The sequence below is a fragment of the Malus domestica genome, chromosome 03 (assembly GCF_042453785.1).
Source record: "Malus domestica chromosome 03, GDT2T_hap1".
Classification (NCBI taxonomy): Eukaryota; Viridiplantae; Streptophyta; class Magnoliopsida; order Rosales; family Rosaceae; genus Malus; species Malus domestica.
The window spans coordinates 4,039,705-4,059,084 of NC_091663.1; the positions used below are offsets into that span (position 1 = coordinate 4,039,705).

Sequence of the window (19,380 nt, forward strand, 5' to 3'; positions counted from 1 at the left end):
CCCATCATGCGTGAGAAACACTATTTTACTAACTTCGTACCTAAAAATGCACCTCAGACAACCCTCTCAAGCCCATCCAACATGATAGAAGGATATGGAAAGTACTGAATTAACCATTAAGGGGGCACTCTATTATCCCAGTTCTGGAAGAACGTTGCTGAGTTTTAGAGATATTCGAAATAATCAATATCATGTTGAAACCACTGAAGAGAATGGTTCGGAATTTCTTTGTATCACTTCTTATGAATATGGCCAGAAGCGTATTCACGAGAAGCTGTAACGTTTCCCGAGTGAGTTGTACATAACAACCATTCGAGCCATCGAGCCACATCATGTGGCCGTCCCTATGGCTGGGTTCCAGAAACTCTACTGCTTTGGCATAATCGAATGGGATACCCCATATGATATATGATGAGCCGTGTCCTCAAAGTATCACATGAGCATCACTTAACAACTTATCTCGCCCATCCGCTTTGCAAAGCATGTTCCCTGGGGAAGTTGAACATTTAACCCTCAATTACAAAGATTATTCACGACTCCCCAAAGTTTCTTTAGAGGATTCAAGGGGATATTTGTGGACCTATCTAACCAACATGCGAACCATTTAGATACTTCATGGTGTTGGTTGATGCATCGAAACGATGGTCACATGGCTGCTTATTGTCCACACAGTTGGTTACTGGATACGAGCTTAAGGCCTACCGATACCCAACCTCATTCACTGTTACAGTTGGTTACTGGATACGAGCCTGACGGTTCGCATTTACGTGTGTTTGGGTGCGCAATCTATGTGCTAATAACGCATCCACTACTTACCAAAATGGGTCATTAGAGAAAAATGGGAATCTATGTCGGTTATGATTCGCCATCCATTATATGCTACTTAGAGCCCTTGACAAGATATCTCTTTACTGAACGTTTTGCGGATTGTCACTTTGATGAGACAGTCTTTGTGAAATCCCGATCCTGGAATTTCACTATTCATTACGTATCTCGTTATTTAAATCCGTATTTCACGATTACATTATTTTTATCAGTTAATTTTAATTCTGTTAATTTTGGGAATTAAATCAAATAGTTTTGGGTTTGAACTTTAATAATTAGTCTTTAAATTTGTTGACCTTTCGAGGTCACAAGTAACGTTTTCAAATAGGTCTCGAAGCCACGAGCGCATAGGCGAAAGCCGTTTGCGAGTCCGAATTATAACGGTATAGTTACGGACGTTTGAAGTTAAACTAGTAGGAATTATTTAACTTCCACTTGTGGGTAAAATGCCCAAACACATATTTGGGTTAAGGGACCGATTAATTAGAAGGGGAAAGGGACCAGTTAGAGTGTGGAAAAGATTAGGCAACATCCAATCAAAAGAGAGGAAAAAAAAGGAGGCTTCTGGAAAAGGGAAGAGAAAAGAAATTACAAGGGATCCCACGACCCTGAAACTATGAATCAGGAAAAGGGGAGAGAGAGAGATGGAGGAAGCAAAGGGATTGGTGAAGCATGTGCTGCTGGTAAAGTTCAAAGATGGAATCTCAGAAAGTAAGATCGAAGAACTCATCAAAGGTTACGCCAACCTCGTCAATCTTATCGAACCCATGAAGTCTTTCAACTGGTAATAACAATAATAATACCAATTTCCAAGTTACTTGTAATCTAATCTCTCTTAAATCTTAATGTTCTTGCTAGGAAATTCTGTCATTTTTTTTGCTCGGGAATTTACTAATGGAGCTACCAATTTAAAGACTTGAATCTCGATGCATTTTTCTGTCTGATTAATTATAATTGAAATCGAGGTTATAAACATGAATTCTGAATTGTGTGGAGGCATTCTGGAAATGTAAATGAACCATAAGAGTATAGGTTCTAAGTTGCAGAAAAACTATGTTTCAAGTGACCTACTTTGGCTCTTGTGTTCTATGTCTTTATGAATTCTTTTTGAGTGTATAGTACGTGGTTTAAAACTAGACATGTTTGTGATCTAAACCCATTTAATTTCACGTAATTCCATTGAGTATTGATATGTCAAAATCATATTCAAACTGGAGTCCCGAAACTGCCAAATAGCAGCAAATACTGGGTTTCCAGTTTTGAGACTCTATTTTGTAACTTGCATAACTTTCAACTTAGAATTCTGTTATCTACAAATCTTTTATGCTTCTAAAGTACACAAAACAAGCTTCGAAACCCATATAAGTTTGCATCAACCGATATAGTTATGGGTGTTCAAAATCAAGTTTAATCTTGGTTGACTGAAACTGCTTATCTGCAGCTTTTGTGGAGAAGAGGTTTCTGTTTTTGCAATATTTGTTCTTCTCTCTGTTTTAATTCTAATTTACTTATGCATATTGAGTTTGTGACTAAACCACTTTATATGGTTATGTGTTGGGTTTCAAAGAACCATTTTCTTATACAATTATAAGCTCAATGACTTAATGTATCGGTGCATTTATACCTATTGAAACACATAAATCACTTATGGTCTAGAATTATTTCCATTCAAACGTATTGGCAATGATGAAGTTATTATAGATCAACCAAAATGGCATTTGAATTGGGTGCTGTTAAATTAGTAATTCCAAGTACTTTGACTAGAATTAAAGTTCATGTCATGCATTTAGTAATGTCTTATGTTTGTGAAGATGGAATTGGCCATGTTGAAGGATCCGTGTACTAGTGACTAAGAGCAATGCTTAGGAATCTAGTACCACGGGATACTAAGTGAAGCCTAGTGGGACCACATTGGTTTGAGAGTGACTTGAATATATGTGATATAGTTATTACCTTGATTTCTTATATTAATATCATCTGTGAATATGATATGGGTTATAAATGAAATTCTATTGAAATGTGAATTATATATATATATACACACACACACACACACATACCATAGACCTATGTTTATTGAATGTGAATTATATTGAAGTGTTATTTTTATTTCTGGCCATCGATCTATTTTCATTAAGTATGATTTGACTTGTGCTTTGGAAATATGGTTTGTATTGTATGATTGGATTGATGTGATGAAATGTGAGGGCTAGTAGTGGACCGTTAACCTATTGTCATAGGGTTTGTTACTTAGACACTTGTTTCATATCTTGTTTCCTTATTTCACTTTTTGTGTCATTATGCCCTTCTAAATTAAGTACTTGGTTCTTATATTGTTTCTTCAAGCTGTTGTTGTATCCCTTGGTCTTCCACTTGATTCCATTGAGTGATGGTCTGGAATCCCTTCGATTCTGCGATTCCGTTGAGTGATGGTCCGGAATCGTACCCTGGCTTGGATTCCGTTAAGTGATGGTCCGGAATCTCTTCTATTCTGTGATTCCGTTGAGTGATGGTCCGAAATCGTATCCAGCTTGTATTCCATTAAGTGGTTCTATATGCATGGTACTCCCCGATTCCGTTGAGTGATGGTCCGGAATCGTATCCTGAGTTTGATTCCGTTGAGTGGTCCAGAATCCCTTTGGTGACTTGGTTCTTTGGATTTGATTTCAGCTTCAGAGATGTAGGCTTCGGCCGAACTGTGTCGCTCTAGCCCTGCATGTCAGTGTTTGTATAGGTTATTATTTGGTGTCATTATTAGATGTTGTTGGATGTAATTGTTATGATTATGATATACCATTGACCAATGTGGCTATAGATTATTATTGCGCCTCGTCGATTGTTCCTTAAGATGTTGCACGCTCTGAATTGTGCATTATGTTGAAATATGGCGGTTTATGTGATGAATATTCGAGTGTAGTGAAAAAATGAACTACAAATGGCTTGATCCCTGTTTAGGGTACGTAGGCAGTCTAACGAGGAGGTTAGATGCAGCCATAAAAAATACGAAAATTGCAACGCAATTCGAATATTGAGTTATGCTTTGTACATATCCCAGAGGCTGGGTACGTTAGATATACATATATTTGGTGACGTCACGTGTCGATCCTGGACGTATGTTGGGATCGGGGCGTGACAATCTTCTCGTCGTTAGGGGGAGATAAGATCACTAACGTTTCTGTTGAACGCCACGAACTATCGTGGATTACTCCCACTATGTCTCATTTATATCCCCACACACCTTAGTTTGAAACTGAAGTGCGACGCATTCTAGATCTTCAGAGCATTCTCAAAGCATGTCGGATGCTTTTACTGATCTAGCAAAGGTGACGAGATCACATATACCAGCTGCAAACGCACCTGCAAGGATAGACGTACTTAACGTACGCCGTAACATTGCCGTGGAAGGCCGAATCGTCCCTGAGTGTGGGGTGGCAGCATATTCCACACGGCAAGGTACATTGGCGGTTAGCCAATCATCTGCTCCTACCCTAAAACATGGAAAACCTCCTGGTTCAAAGAATTCACAACCCCAGAAGAGGAGAATGGCACAAACTAGTGACTTTAGTCTGAATCCGACCATTGCTTACTCATTTGTTCCAACGCATGAAGTTATTCTAGATTACGTTGATGTCTTAGATGAGACATACCGGTCTCCCGAGAATCATGAGATTTCAGTCCATTATGTAGTATTAGATGGGGTTTGGAATCGAAATGAGATGATTGTCAATGATGCATTCGCGTATACCGTTGCTTATAACATCATGCTTAGCGATGATATTGAACCACGTTCCGTTTATGAATGTTGACACAAAATGGATTGGTCAAACTGGGAACAAGCAATCCAGGTCGAACTCGATTCTCTTGCGAAACGTAAGGTGTTTAGGCCTGTAGCTCATAGTCCACCACATGTGAAACATGTGGGCTACAAGTGGGTTTTCGTGAAGAAGCGTAATGAGAAGAATGAAATAGTGCGATACAAAGCACACCTCGTAGCGCAAGGCTTCTCTCAACGCCCTGGGATTTATTACGAGTAGATGTATTCCCCCGTAATGGACATCATAACATTTCACTACCTTATCAGTTTGGTAGTTTCTGAAAAACTGAATATGCAGCTTATGGTTGTGGTAACCGCGTATCTCTATGGGGATCTAGATACGAAAATCTACATGAAATTTCTAGAGTGACTGGTTCAAATAGTTCTAGACCACAGAACACTTTCTCGATTAGATTAAGGAGATCACTCTACGAATTGAAACAATTTGGACGAACGTGGTATAACCGTTTGAGTGAATATTTGACAAGTCAGGGTTATGTAAACAAAAAAATATGCCCATGCGTGTTCATTAAGAAGTCACATTTCAGATTTGCGATCGTTGCAGTTTATGTCTCTGAAACCACTTCTCAATTTTTTTGTATTTTCATATTAACGGACTTATGAAATTACCATTTTACCCTCAGTTTGACTTATGTTGACCTTCTCGTCGGAACGCATGTTTCTAGTTTAATTTATTTATTCTTATCGTACTCATCGCCATGAACACGTAGGCGCGAACGGATTTGAATTTGGAGTTATAACGAAGATTTTACATTTCGAAACATCAAATGTTTTTTTGGATATTTTTCATGTTTCGTCCTATATGTTCTTAGATTGCGAACCGTGGGACCCACATGGAATTCTTGTCCCTTTATCTCCACACCCTACCCAGATTCCCCTTTTCTTTTGGGATATTTTCTATCTTATTTCATTATTTTATAACACACACACACACTCTCTCTCCCCTATTTCTCACCTTCTTTCTTCTCCCTATCTTTTCCCTCTCACCCGAGCCCTCTTTCTCTGTCAACTCTCCCTCTCTTCTCTGAAACTCACACAACAACAACTTAAACACCACCACCATCACCCCTGTGTTTTCAAAAACAAAGAAAGAAACCCCCAAACCCTTATCTCCCTCTTGGTCGACACTATTCATCGTATTCTTCGACGTGTTTCATGATTTTATGACGTTGGTAAGCTTTTAAAACCCTTGGGATGTGTTTTTGGGTTAGATCGAAGCTTGTTTTAAGTTGTGTATACGTGTCAATCGCAGAAAATAGCTTGGAGTAGCTTTTCCAAATTTTTCGACCCAACCCACAAACCCCCATTGCGATGAGGCTCCAATCCACTTCCAAATCTCTCACTGCCTTAAGCAACGTGGAGCACTCGAGCCTGATGACCAAGCTTCCATTGTTGCTCTGTACGAGAACGGAAGAGGCGATGACCAACCCCCTTGCCCAACGCCGTTGTCGCTGCGGTTTTGGTGGTGAAGGGAGGGGACGAAGGTCAAGGAGGTGAAGAGGGAGTAGAGGGAGAAGGTACTACATTGAAATAAAATAGTAGGTAAGGTATGAAAGTGAAATTTTTTAAAGATATTGTATAAAGTTGCACTAGACCTCAAACCTAAGGTGGTAAAGTGTAATTTACCCAAAATAAAAATGACTACTTTTATCATATGTTTATACTACCACTAGACTATATCTCTAATAAAATGAGACTCACATTTGTTGATGGTTTACCTTTATTAGAAAGACGGTACAAACAATAGTACAAATGTGTAGTAAATGTCACTTTAAAAAAATTAAGATCAATCATTCACGGTCACTATTCACCTAAGACAAAATTCAAACCGTAATCGGACAAAACCATTCATCGTTAGTGCCATCGTATGCTAAAGAAAAAAGTCATTCCTGCAATAATGCAAGTTAAAAGCCCAAGTCTGTAAATTCCAAATCATACATTCTAGTTGATTACTCTGCAAACTCAATGATACAATTGGACTCTAACCCACCTAACGTCCACGAAACCCTAAACCACCAATAAACCACTTCACTCTCCCACCACTATTCTCAGCATTTTGCTCTGTGCACGCACCAAATTACTCACCACACCAACGCACCCACAAAAATGGACCTCTTCCTCCTGGAAAAGACCTTTCTGGGTCTCTTCGTCGCGGTGTTCGTCGCCATCGCCATTTCAAAACTCCGCGGCAAGAAATTCAAGCTCCCGCCGGGTCCCATACCCGTACCTGTTTTTGGAAACTGGCTCCAGGTCGGCGACGACCTCAACCACTGTAATCTCACCGACCTCGCCAAGAAATTCGACGACTGCTTCCTCTTCTGCATAGGGCAGCACAACCTCGTCGTCGTGTCGTCGTCGGAGCTCGCCAAGGAGGTGCTCCACACCAAGGCAGTCGAATTCGGGTCGAGGACCCAAAACGTCGTCGTTGATATCTTCAACGGTAAAGGCCAGATCATGGTGTTCTGCGTCTAAGGCAAGCACTGGCGGAAAATACGGCGGATCATGACCGTCCCATTCTTCACCAACAGGGTTGTCTAGCAGTACCGCTACGGATGGGAATCGGAGGCAGCTACGGTCGTCCAGGATGTGAAAAAGCACCCTGAGGCGGCGACCAGTGGAATGGTGCCCCGGACGCGGCTGCAGCTGATGATGTACAACAACATATACAGAATCTTGTTCGATCGGCGATTCGAGAGCGAGGAGGATCCCCTGTTCATGAAGCTTAAAGGATCTCGAGTTCAACTACGGCTATTTTATCCCGTTATTAAGGCCCTTTTTAATAGGGTATTTGAAGATCTGCAAGGAAGTGAAGGAGAAGAGGATTCAGCTGTTTAAGAACTATTTCATTGACGAGAGGAGGTAAGTTTATTCATTTTATTTATGAGTTGGCTTTTTATTCAAAATGTTCTTCGGATTGATAATTCTTTATTTCTATCTCTGAGATTTAAAATTGATCGTGATCTTTAAAATTTTCCACGGTCAATCATTTAGTCTTTATGTTAGAAATCTTCATTGAATTGAAGTATTTTTTTTAAGATCAACCTCTCGTTGAAATTGCAGTTCCTTCAATTTAACGAGAATTTTTCATAGAATAACCAAAATGATTGATGATGAACAACTATTTCTATCGATTTTAAATCTTATTAACCAAATTGAAGAGTTACGTCAATTTCAGTGATTGTTTTAACTAAAAATCTAGATGAGATTTAATTATTTTTATTTTTATAGAAAAATGACGGAATTATATTTTTATGGATATCTCTTTCCTTCTTTTTTTTTCCTCAACCCTCCCCCACAAGTAATAGTTTTTTTCTTCTTCGTTCTCTCTACTCTCTCAATAAAGATGAAAAAACAAAATGAAATCTTGGACGTTCAAATAGGATAAGATGTAAGAGAAGGGAAAAAAAAAGGAGAGAATTATTGCCCATTTTATTTAAAAATAGGAATCTAATTATCAATCGTGACAATAGGTTGTCTACAAATATATCTAAAAAGATGATTTCGCTTTGTGTTAGTGCCATGACAATTATTAAGGTTTGTCGTTTGACATTTTAGTCTTATACACTTATACACTAGTGTGTTTGCAATTTGAAGTGCGACGACTCAAATGAGAGTGTAATAGATAAATGCTGAGAAGATTATCGAAAATGTGATTTTCTATAGATTATCCGTTAACTAATAATTTTGGCATAACTTTTATGCCAACATTATAAAACATTGTGTCAATTTAAACACTATTTGATGACCGAAATGGTAAATTTAATTTCACCTGATATTTAAAAATGTTTGAAATGAGCTTTGTGCATATTCAATTAAGGTTGTTTAATTTTTGGTCGCTAATGTCACGTTTCGCTGTTGAGCAGCTATTGATACCACTTTGTTGTCTATCGAGTGGGGGATCGCCGAGCTAGTGAACCACCCCGAAAGCCAGAAGAAGTTGAGGGAAGAACTCGATACGGTCCTCGGCCGCGGAGTACAAATCACAGAGCCCGACATTCAGAAACTTCCCTACCTGCAAGCCGTGATCAAGGAGACTCTCCGCCTTCGCATGACAATTCCACTCCTTCTTTCCCACATGAACCTTAAGGACGCCAAGCTCAGTGGGTTTGACATCCCGGCGGAGAGCAAGATTTTGGTGAATGCTTGGTGGTTGGCGAACAACCCTGCCATTTGGAAGAAGCCGGAGGAGTTTAGGCCCGAGAGGTTTTTGGAGGAGGAGTCGAAGGTGGAGGTTAACGGGAACGACTTCAGGTATCTCCCGTTTGGTGTTGGGAGGAGAAGCTGTCCCGGTATTATCCTGGCCCTGCCAATCCTATGCATTACAATTGGACGTTTAGTTCAGAACTTCGAGCTTCTACCTCCGCCGGGACAGTCCAATCTCGACACCTTGGAGAAATGTGGGCAGTTCAGCCTGCACATCCTGAAGCATTCCACCATTGTGATGAAGCCGACGGCATAGATTTATGAACTTTGAATAAATTGAATTAATGTATAGTCTTGGTAAGCCAAGTGATAAGTTCACGTCAGATCAGTTTGTATTTCGCCCTTCCCGCGCTTCTCCGTCACTGAACAGTTCGACTTCAGTTCGAACTCTCCAGCGGACAAATCAACAGCACAATCCTTCTCTATCTACAACTCCTTCACAACCTTTGGCTACTCTCAGTTGATTGAGTCTTGTTCTACATTTTGAATTATTTTGGAGTTAGAGATCTCTCTTCTGTGTCAACCTCATCACTGGTAACTCTATATAATCAACATGAAACGTCAATCATAATTATTGAGTCGAGTTCATTCAAGCTTGAGCGTTAATATGTATAGCACACAAATCAAATGTGTTTAACACTTTTGTTTCCTTTAAGAAATTGGTTCAAATTATGTTTAGGACACAAATCAAATCACTCCACCTAGCAGCACCACGCTTCCCACAACCCCGTTTTTGAAAATCCTATCAAAGGTGAAACCCTTACTTTAGGGCCTTGCATAATGATTTTTTTGGCAAGTATTTTGGACGAAATGGGGTTCTACCAAGAAATCATGGATTTTTTAGTTTTCGCCATTGGTTGCTTCAACAAGGTTACTGTTGTCTAGATCCGCCTACCGTTTTTTTTTTTTTTTTTTTTTTGTCTCGCATGAAAATCAATAGTCAGAATCCACAAAATCTGATGTGTTTACCACTTTTGTTTCCTTTAAGAAATTGGTTGAAAATATGCTTAGCACACAAATCAAATCATTTCTGACTGATGGTGCGGGGAGTATATTAATACCAATTTTCGAAATTTTTTGGCTCATCTTAGAATTCATCACAGTTTTACTTGCCCTCATCACCTAGAACAAAATGGACTCCTTTACCCACATCCTTTTGGGATGCAGCCCTTCACACAACAAAATATCTTATAAATAGATGTCGATTACTAAGCCTCCTCAATATCTTATAAATCAAAGTGAAATGGTGGGATAATTTCAAGCATGACAGAATTATGGAACAAGTCGATACTGCATTCCCGGTAGCTCAGCCTCTCCAATTTAAAAGGCAATTCTCCACCACACAAGTTAAGATGGGCATACTACCGAGATGCCCAAGACTCATATGATCTTGATGAAGATTAAAAAATAAAAATATGATACACTGACCACATATTTGTACCATTATGTGATAAGTATAGTATCACTCTTAAATAATTAAGATCAAGCATTCATGGTTACTATTCATCCAAGACAAAAGTCAAACAATAATCGTACCATTCATTTGTAGAGTGGTCGTCTGCAAAAGAGAAAATTAATTATTTAGACAAGCCGCCATTTATGCTACAAAAGTCATACACCCGGGGTCCAACATTCATTCCAACAATAATGCAAGCTATAAGCCCAATCTATAAATTTCAACTCATATTTATCTTTGTATCATTTAGGGTTTTTATCAGAAATGTTTTCTGAAATTGACCCACCTATCAAGATGGTCTCTAAAAATGGTTATCGCATATTAATGTGGTCATTCCATCACAAATCTGTCAAAATTTCTGTTATATGTTGACGACACATAACTACCCCATAAGTCTAACTAAATGGGTTTGGAAGGGGTTATTATTGGAGATTCATAGTGGTCATCATGATATCATTATTGAGAGTGATGCGCTCCAGATTGTCTCGGCATTACGTAGTGGTCTTCCCAATGGTTCCTTGATCGGTAACATTGTGGAAGATTCCAATTTCCAAGGCATTGTTGTCTACAATCATTGGAGCTATTGCTGCCCATACCCGTCGCCAGAATAACGTAGCTGCTCACCGCATATCTAGATATGCTCTTTCTAGCTTGGCCAACTGTTCGTGGTTCGAGGAACTTTCGAACATTATCTCTAATATTCTTATATCTGATTGTAATGTCTGAATTTTAGCTTCTTTTTTAGGTTGTAGCCTTAGGTACTTTTAGGGCTTTTGACTTTCCTTTTTGTATTGAACTCTCTATCTATGAACTAATATCGTTGCCTTAGAAGAAAAAAAAAAATTTAATTCCAAGAAGAAGGGCAGCGCGCGAGGCGATGAGCAATGTTATTGGCTTGATGGTGAACATAAGTAAAAGATGGTCACATAAGTTTAGATGGGTAGCCTACTAAGATGCCTAAGACCCATATGATCATGACGAAGATTACAAAAAATAAAAAATACTACTTTTATCATATGTTTATATAGGGATAGCAATTCTAACCGTTAAATCCGATAAACGTGGATAATCGTCCGAATGAAATGGATTTGGGTATGGAAGTTTGGGTATATTCTAGATATGAGGAAAAGCCATTTATATTATTCGGTTATGATTTTGGATATGGTTATAGAAGTCTCATACCGTATCCATAACTGAATTCGACCCGATTAATAAATAATATATATATATAATAGTATAATATTGTTGACCCTAAAAACTACCAAGCCTACGTGGCGCGCAGGCCGAGTAACTAATGAGCTAACTACATCATTCGGTTGTATGCGGGCATGCCAACTCGTCGGCCGAGCTCGTCCGAGGAGTAAAATATGTTGTTGTTGCGTCGGATGCGCTGCTGACTTCTCGACCTCGCGACTGTGGCCAAGGAAGGAACACATCTCAGCCTTTGGGTTCTAGAGCCTAAAGACAAGACTGCTAGTTCTGCGAAGTTCACAAATCGTCGGCACTAGATTCGGTCACGGTGATTATATTTGTAAGAATATAAGCATGCTGAATCGACACCAGACTATATGGACACAAGTATTCAAAGCAGATGTACGTCTTAATCGTAAATGTGGTTTGGCCGTCAGAATGCCGAACTCTAAATCCAACTTGTGAGTATCCAATCATAAAATAACTCGACGTTCAAAGCGCCGAATCTAGTGATTCGTAACACCTCACTACGCCGAGAATGCTCGTGAGATGACCTCTGCCAATAAGGATTTGAAAATCCTTCTCGACAGAGACTTGGATAGATAACCAGTCGGCCTCGTCACGGTGTTGTTTATCCAAACTGAAGGTGCTTCACAGTCAGCTGATTCTACGGCAACAATGCTGTTTATCCAAACTAAAGATGTTCGCCGGTTGCCTTCACAGTGCTGTTTATCCAAACTGAAGATGTGTCGACAAAAAAGAAAATAAAAATCTCAAGGTTGTTGAGAGGTTTCGCGTAAAGCGAGTTTGTGCAGGGCAATTTGTGTGTTGAATTTGAGGGGGTTTTTTCCGTTGCCATTGCATCTATATTTATAGGACTGATGTACTTGCTTGACACGGCAAGATAATTGTGTAGAGTCCGACTGCAACTCTATCTCATTGAATAAAATCTGATCCGTGGCATAGGCCAAACATATCCTTCAGACTGCAGTTTGTGACTTTTCAAACAAGATAAAAAAAACCTATCTAGGCAAATCATATCACATCAGAAGCATAGACCACCTAGACTTTTGATCTCATAATAAAACCTCCATCAGAAACCTTTAAACCCATTTGATCACTTCCATCACCATGCAAAAACAAAAAACCTAGCCTACCTAGGTTTCCTATGTCATCATAACACCACCACCAAAAACCTAGCTTTTCTAGGCTTGTCTCATCATCATCACCCAAAGTCACCATTTTCTTACCCCATTGTTGCATGCAGTCACCATTTTCTTACCCCATTGTTGCATGCATCCTGACCCATGAATATTAAATTCATTTTTAATTATCACCATACTTAAATGGATAATAATCTGTTCAAAATCCAATCCCATTAGTAGTTTCCAAGTGACCTCATAATATCATCATGTTCTGCATGCTTCATTATCTGATGCCGTGCATATCTGTTAACCAAAACTGATCCAAACTACACACCCATATGCCAAACATCCACATTAACTTGAATTGTGCCGCCTGTTTCCTAGCTTGGAGATATATTATTTTCATAAGAAAATGTCAAGATAAATCATTATTAAAAGATAATTATGATAAAAATCATAATGTTATCTTTTAATATTAATAAAATTATCTTCACTTTTTCATCGACGGTGTGGAAGTACGCTTACTCAACAACCTCAATTACTCGGGCCGATGGTGTAATTTTGGGTCCAAACAAATATATATATATATATATATGTAATTGTATATCCATTATTCACTGAACCATTACCTTGAGAATACAAAAGTTGCATTTTGTAGGAAAATAAAGTTTTGAATCAAAATCAATATGAACTCAATGATGCTTATGTAAGATATCAAAGACAAGCCAACATCATCAGTGTTTTAATTTTTATACTCAACAAGATCTATTCATTAGATCATTTTATACATCAAATGTTTAATAATGAAATTAATATATACTAACTTATAATATCTTAACTGAACTAATATATTTTTTGTATTGACGAAGATAGATATACCCGTTAACCGATAGGGAATCCGTTACCCGGTGGGTATATTTATGGATAATACCCGATGACTAATTTGCGATTATGGATATGGTTAATTTTCGTGGTTATAAGGATAGATATAGCATTTCTGTCCCCAAACCAAACCGTTGTCATCCCTAAATTTATACTACCACTAGACTATCTAATAAAATGAGACCCACATTTGTTGGTGGCTTATTTATATTAGAAAAAACGGTACAAATAATATTATAAATATGTCTTAAAAAATTAAGATCAATCATTCAAGGTCACTATTCACGTAAGACAAAAGTCAAACCATAATCGGACAAAACCATTCATCGTCAGTGCCATCGTATGCTAAAGAAAAAGGTAATTATTCTAACAAGCTGCTATTCATAAGTCACACACTCCAGTTCCAACGGTCATTCCTGCAATAATGCAAGTTAAAAGCCGCAGTCTATAAATTCCAAGTCATATCTTCTAGTTGATTACTCTGCAAACTCAATGATACAATCTGGACTCTAACCCACCTAACGTCCACGAAACCCTAAACCACCAATAAACTACTTCACTCTCCCACCACTATTCTCAGCATTTCGCTCTGTGCACCCACCAAATTACTCGCCACCCCAACGCAGGGGCGGAGGCACTCTAAGGCCACCATAGGCCAAGGCCTACCCTCATTAAGGATTCCCCAACTAACCTTTCTAAATAATTATGTATTATATTTGGATAAACTTAATATTATACTTCTTTTAGTTTACACAAAACTCTTAATTGTTATTCACTAATAGTTAAAATAAGAAGTCTCTTTTTCTTTTCAATCCCAACAACACTCGTCCTAAAAATAAATTTACAATCTTATTTTATAAACAAATCAATAGCTTTTAAAATTAAAATCTAAAGTCTAGTTTAGTTTTAGCAAAAAAAAAATATTCTTTTACATTGCCAACTGAAGAATAATAAACTTTGAGTTTCTCCTTCTCCGCTTCTTGAAATTTTATATATTTTATCTTTGCTCTCTTTAACTTTTTACTAAATTTTTAAAATTTCATATATTTTGTTCACCAAATTCCCAATCCATAATTCTCATTTTTTGTTCAGAAATTCCCAATCTATTCTATATTGACTTGGAGTGATGCTATAGATAGCTTCTACTTGAGCCATATTTTGTGACCACATGATTGTATAGTACTTAATGGTTGGACTACTTTAAATCACCAAAGAAGGAATCCAATCATCAACGGGGTCACATTATGTGGTTTCTAAAATATGGTCTAAAAACATAGTATCCCTAGCATTTTTCATTGACTTGAGAATGGAAGGTTAACTTCGACATAGAAAAAACATTTAGAGCCTAAAAAATAATTAGCTCACAACTCCAAGCATGTATTATTTAATTTTTTTCACATTTATGTGAGGCCCCTCCTCACCTAAAATCCTGGCTCCGCCACTGCCCCCAACGCACCCACAAAAATGGACCTCTTCCTCCTGGAAAAGACCCTTCTGGGTCTCTTCGTCGCGGTGATCGTCGCCATCGCCATTTCAAAACTCCGCGGCAAGAAATTCAAGCTCCCGCCGGGTCCCATACCCGTACCTGTTTTCGGAAACTGGCTCCAGGTCGGCGACGACCTCAACCACCGTAATCTCACAGACCTCGCCAAGAAATTCGGCGACTGCTTCCTCCTTCGCGCAACCTCGTCGTCGTCTCGTCGCCGGAGCTTGCCAAGGAGGTGCTCCACACCCAGGCAGTCGAATTCGGGTCGAGGACCAGAAACGTCGTCGTTGATATCTTCAACGGTAAAGGCCAGGACATGGTGTTCTGCGTCTACGGTGCGCACTGGCGGAATATGCGGCGGATCATGACCGTCCCCTTCTTCACCAACAGGGTTGTCCGGCAGTACCGCTACGGATGGGAATCGGAGGCGGCTGCGGTCGTCGAGGATGTGAAAAAGCACCCTGAGGCGGCGACCAGTGGAATGGTGCTGCGGAGGCGGCTGCAGCTGATGATGTACAACAACATATACAGAATCCTGTTCGATCGGCGATTCGAGAGCGAGGAGGATCCCCTGTTCGTGAAGCTCAAGGGATCGAACGGGGACAGGAGCCGATTGGCGCAGAGCTTCGATTACAACTACGGCGATTTTATCCCGATATTAAGGCCGTTTTTGAGAGGGTATTGAAGATGTGCAAGGAAGTGAAGGAGAAGAGGATTCAGCTGTTTAAGAACTATTTCATTGGCGAGAGGAAGTAAGTTCATTCATTTTATTTATGGGTTGGCTTTTAATTCAAAATATTCTTCGGATTGATAATTCTTTACTTTTATCTATGAGATTTAAAATTGATCGTGATCTTTAGAATTGTCAACAGTGAATTATTTAGTCTTTATGTTAGAAATCTTCATTGAATTGAAGTTTTTTTCTTTTAGATCAACCTCTCCTTGAAATTGCAGTGTCTTCAATTTAACAATTTTTTTTTTTTACAAAATAACAAAAATAATTGACGATGGACAATCTTAATAACTATTTCTATCAATATTAAATCTCATGAACTAAATTGAATAGTTATGTCAATTTCATTGACTATTTTAAATAAAAATCTAGATGAAATTTATTTTTTATTTTTTTTGTATTTTACTTCATAGAAAAATGACGAAGTTATATTTTTTATGGATGAGGATTCTCTTTCCTCACTTGTTTTCCTCTTTCCTCCCCTACCTGTCATAGTTTTTTTTTCTTCGTTTTCTCTATTCTCTCAACAAAGATGGAAAAAAATAAAAAGAAATCTTGAACGTTCGAAAACGATAAGATGGGAGAGGAGGAAAAAAAAGGGAGAGAATTCTTGCCCATTTTATACCATTTTATTTAAAAATAGGAATCTGTTTATCAATTGTCACAATACGTTGTCTACAAATATGTCTAAAAAGATGATTTCGCCTTGTGTTAGTGGCATGACAATTATTAAGGTTTATCCTTTGACATTTTAGTCTTATACACTTATACACTAGTGTGTTTGCAATTTGAAGTGCAACGAGTCAAATGAGAGTGTAAAAGAGAAATGTTAAGGAGACTCTTAAAAGTATGATTCTCTATAGACTATTCGTTAACTCATAATTTTGGCACAACTCTCATGCCAACATTATAAAACATTGTGTCAAAAACATGGCACTACGGATAGTCTAACTCAACTTTTCTAATTTTGGAGCAGGAAACTTTCAAGCACACAGGCAACAACAAACGAAGGATTGAAGTGCGCCATTGACCACATCCTCGAGGCGCAGCAGAAGGGAGAAATCAACGAGAACAACATTTACCACGTTGTTGACAACATCAATGCTGCTGGTGAGTAGACCTCACTCTCATAATATTAAGAGAGTTTTAATGAAACATTATTGATACTGTTCACTTTTAACAAAAATGATATTCTTACTTAGGGCTAGGTTCAGTTGGTAAACCGTGCCAAATTCCTTGTGCCACCGGCCAGCCCACTAGTAGAAAAACATGTTTGCGCGACGGAATCTCGCGCGACGAAGCAAATTTCGTCGCTCAAAGTATGTTTGCGTGACGCAAAACACAAAACGTCGCGCAAAAGGCCTTTGCGCGACGGCACTTTGCGCGACGAAGACTGGCGTCGCGCAAAACAGCTTTGCACGACACACAAGTTCCTGCGTCGCGCAAAAACACTTTGCGCAACGGCATCCTTCGTCGCGCAAAGTTTCGTTGCGCAAAGGCCTTTTGCGCGACGTTTCGTACGTCACGCAAGATCTTGGCGCCAAACAAAGAATGCTTTACCATTTTTTCTCCAACTTTGCGCGACGTTGATACAACTACGTCGTGCAAAGTCTTTTTTTTTTGGGGGGGGTTCTTGCATTGCCTTTTTCTCTTGTGGTATCCACTTGTGTAAATGTTTTAAATTGATGATCGAATTAGTTCATTGTATTCATATAGGGTCAAAGAGTGTAGTTGTAAAAAATCATCAAAATCAGAGTTAAAATAACCGTTAAATCATGATTTTTCGTTTATGACCGTCGAAAAGTTTTGTCTCGTTACTTGATCTCTGAATGTTTGTTTTTTACGATTTTTGGCGTATCCGATCTCGAAGCATATACAAACAAGTTTGACGGTTGGATCGTTCAAACTAGTTTTGTACAATGCGTTTCCCATCAAAACGATAGATTCATTAACATTTGGAATTTATTAATACTTTCATCAACTATAGCATAAGATTTTGTGGTATAAACTTGTGTAAATATTTTAAATTGACGATCGAATCAGTTCGTTGTATTCATATAGGGTCAATGAGTGTAGCTGTAAAAAATCATCAAAATCGGAATTAATATAACCGTTAAATCATGATTTTTCGTTTACAATCGTCAAAAAGTTTTGTCCCATTACTTGATCTCTGAATGTTTGTTTTTTTTGCGATTTTTGGTGTATGTGATCTCAAAGTATATACAAACAAGTTTGACAGTTGGATTGTTGAAACTAATTTCATACAATGTGGTTCCCATCAAAATCAATGATATATGTATTTACTAAGTACATTTTCATTTATTTATTTTGTACTCATAAGCAAAAGGGTAAAAAAAAAAAAATTTAAAAAAAAAGACCTTGCACGACGTAGGTACAAGGTATCCACTTGTGTAAATGTTTTAAATTGATGATCGAATTAGTTCATTGTATTCATATAGGGTCAAAGAGTGTAGTTGTAAAAAATCATCAAAATCAGAGTTACAATAACCGTTAAATCATGATTTTTCGTTTATGACCGTCGAAAAGTTTGTCTCGTTACTTGATCTCTGAATGTTTGTTTTTTACGATTTTTGGCGTATCCGATCTCGAAGCATATACAAACAAGTTTGACGGTTGGATCGTTCAAACTAGTTTTGTACAATGCGTTTCCCATCAAAACGATAGATTCATTAACATTTGGAATTTATTAATACTTTCATCAACTATAGCATAAGATTTTGTGGTATAGACTTGTGTAAATATTTTAAATTGACGATCGAATCAGTTCGTTGTATTCATATAGGGTCAATGAGTGTAGCTGTAAAAGATCATTAAAATTGAAATTAATATAACCGTTAAATCGTGATTTTTCGTTTACAATCGTCAAAAAGTTTTGTCTCATTACTTGATCTCTGAATGTTTGTTTTTTTGCGATTTTTTGTGTATGTGATCTCAAAGTATATACAAACAAGTTTGACGGTTGGATTGTTGAAACTAATTTCATACAATGTGTTTCCCATCAAAATCAATGATATATGTATTTACTAAGTACATTTTCATTTATTTATTTTGTACTCATAAGCAAAAGGGTAAAAAAAAATTAAAAAAAAAAAAAGACCTTGCGCGACGTAGGTACAACGACGTCACGCAAAGCCATTTTGCACGACGCAGTGGCACCTACGTCGTGCAAAGTCTTTTTTTTTTTTTTTTTTTTTTTTGGGGTTCTTGCATTGCCTTTTTCTTTTGTGGTATCCACTTTTGTAAATGTTTTAAATTGATAATCGAATTAGTTCATTGTATTCATATAGGGTCAAATAGTGTAGCTGTAAAAAATCATCAAAATCAGAGTTAAAATAACCGTTAAATCGTGATTTTTCGTTCATAACCGTCGAAAAGTTTTGTCTCGTACTTGATCTCTGAATGTTTGTTTTTTACAATTTTTGGCGCATGCGATCTCGAAGTATATACAAACAAGTTTGACGGTTGGATCGTTCAAACTAGTTTTGTACAATGCGTTTCCCATCAAAACGATAGATTCATTAACATTTGGAATTTATTAATACTTTTATCAACTATAACATAAGATTTTGTGGTATCCACTTGTGTAAATATTTTAAATTGACG

At 37.9% G+C, this 19,380-nt stretch overlaps 1 long non-coding RNA gene and 2 pseudogenes across 1 annotated transcript; all 3 read left to right on the top strand.

The window, feature by feature from the left end:
• The first annotated feature begins 5,572 nt into the window (after window positions 1–5,572).
• Window positions 5,573–6,313, top strand: LOC139194161 (uncharacterized). The gene is made up of 2 exons (XR_011578935.1): window positions 5,573–5,832; window positions 5,913–6,313. It is a non-coding gene; the product is annotated as an uncharacterized lncRNA (long non-coding RNA).
• A 307-nt stretch (window positions 6,314–6,620) lies between these two features.
• Window positions 6,621–9,247, top strand: LOC139194350 (trans-cinnamate 4-monooxygenase-like; annotated as a pseudogene).
• A 5,754-nt stretch (window positions 9,248–15,001) lies between these two features.
• On the top strand, window positions 15,002–17,089 carry LOC139187664 (trans-cinnamate 4-monooxygenase-like; annotated as a pseudogene).
• The last annotated feature ends 2,291 nt before the right edge of the window (window positions 17,090–19,380 follow it).